We start from the raw sequence: 2,355 nt of genomic DNA, 5'->3' as shown, positions 1-2,355 counted from the left end.
CTCCATATGAATACCTATGTTGCTACTACAAAATTAATAGATGCAATTTATTAGTATGAATGTAGGGTGAGAAATTATCACGTGTTTTGTTGTGTGTATTTTGAATCTTTCTGTGATGGCGTTAGATCCCTATGCCTATCAGGGCCCTGCCAACACCTCGGCTTCTACAACACGACTGGTTATAGGTCCAGGTCAGTTACAAGGAGTTTGTCACCTTACTACGGTAATCTATTTACCTGTATCACGTGATCTATCACACGCACGGCGCGAGTAGTTCGAGCCGTTTATATAACATTTCCCGGCTTATACTAGCAAAACGCGAGAAAATTTAATTGTATCCTCTTTGATGTTTTAAAAGTGAGGGACCATTGACATCACCTTGACATACAACTTTGATTATTTGAATGTTTTGCCTCTGACTTTTGGGCCGAAATGACCTAATTACATTGCATTGCACAATGTTGAAGTGTGATATGAGTATACCACAGGTTCAGTTTAATCACTTTATTTTTTACATAAATGAATTTATTGTCCAAAGAAGAAGTAGTGAAAAAATAGCATTTATTCGACCTTTGACCTTGTTATGGTCATAGTGACCTAATAGAAGTACACTGCATATCCTCTTTAGGTGATGCAATTATGCCTTTCAAGTTCTGTCCAGATCTCTTCAACGATTTGGAAGTTATGGTCCGGACAAACATCACTATAAGAACCAGAAACAGATAAAGAAACAGAACCAAAATTTAGCAAAATACGAACGGAGATATTATTAGAACATGGCATGATATATGCAGTTGTGTATTGTTTATATGTGTCTTTAGGCACCAAACATAATATATATGACATAATTGGCATTTATCAAATTGGGTCACTTTGACATTCTTTTTGACTATGGGTTGAATTGGTTTTATTTAAAACATATCTTAATGCAACATAATAATGATGAAAGATTCTAAAAACATCATTAAATTTTGTCAAAATCGAGAAATTGACCCTCCACTATAACCTCTCATAACTCGAAATGGTCTCTGACCTTACCTTAATTTCATGTCATTTCTTGACCACCTAGCCTCAGGGTAATTGGCACTACCCCTTTAGTTTATGTACGAGTCGTTAAACACAGCCAATTTCATGCGTGAGGATCATTGAAAGATGAACGCCTCTAAATATCATATTTTGTTTTTTGCAGCAGTTTGTGCCTTTTCAGAACCCATTCAATATATATATATATATATATGTGTGTGTGAGTGTGTGTGTGAGAGTGTGCGTGTGTGTTGCACATCTTAAAAATGGTATCATGCCAGACCCTCCCGCAATCGTTTCTATTGTCACCAGCATATTTATTGATTCCATGGTAAAATAATGTGTAAAAGTTTTTGAGCGAGGTTTAGTATTTAAGACACGTGCACCAGCTGTTTTTGAGATAACAGCTAAAGGTATGAATTCTTATCTATAGTTCACCTTGAACCCCCTAGCTTCAACATGTAGGCACAGTGGATCTACAAATGGTATTAGGGTATTACTTTACATGATGTACACTTTGTTATGTAACCAGAGATTGTATACACCTAAAACTTAACGTGTCTACAAAAACAACAAAGAACGCCGACACAATTACGAAATCATCAGTTAAAACAGTGCAAAATATAAAAGAAATATAGATTCACATGGAGACTCCTGAAAAAGTACAAGGACACGTTCCCTGTCTCATCAAATTCAAGTAAAGAATTGGCACCTATCACCCTAATGACCATATTACTAAATATATGATATTTGGTATAGTTCTTGAAAAATAAGTACACGGGTGAACAGACAACCAAAGTTATTGTACTACCAAGCTAATCAAAGAGCATATCTAAGATTGGAAACAGAAAGATAAAAAAGAAAAAATATTGATCCTATCTGTAAGTATTTATAATTTGTCTTTAGTTTCACAGCAATCTGGCTCGGTTTGAGATCTGTCGTGAATTAAAGAAGGATCGTTTTCCAATAATTGTAATACATTTTAATGACGAGTGTTGACGTACCCACCAAATGAAATCATGAAATTCATATTAACAGGAAACTCACACATTATTATTAGTGACTGTTTACTCATCAGAATGATCGCTTGCTTTTACATCTCACTCGTCAACGTGCAATTCAATATTTAAGTTCATTCAAAAATGTCAAAATCATCTAAGCATGAAAACTTTAAATAGGTTTGGTTTTTATCATTATAAGAGGTCAATCAAAATAGTAAATCAATACAATAAACAATGACGTAATCAAACCTAGAAGAACTAAAACGAAATGGAACTCTTTTATTCACGGAAAGTGTCAGGTGTGCACTTTGTACTCTGGACTTTGACCAGA

This window comes from Pecten maximus, chromosome 4 (genome assembly GCF_902652985.1).
Source record: "Pecten maximus chromosome 4, xPecMax1.1, whole genome shotgun sequence".
Lineage (NCBI taxonomy): Eukaryota > Metazoa > Mollusca > Bivalvia > Pectinida > Pectinidae > Pecten > Pecten maximus.
This window is presented reverse-complemented; position numbering follows the sequence as displayed.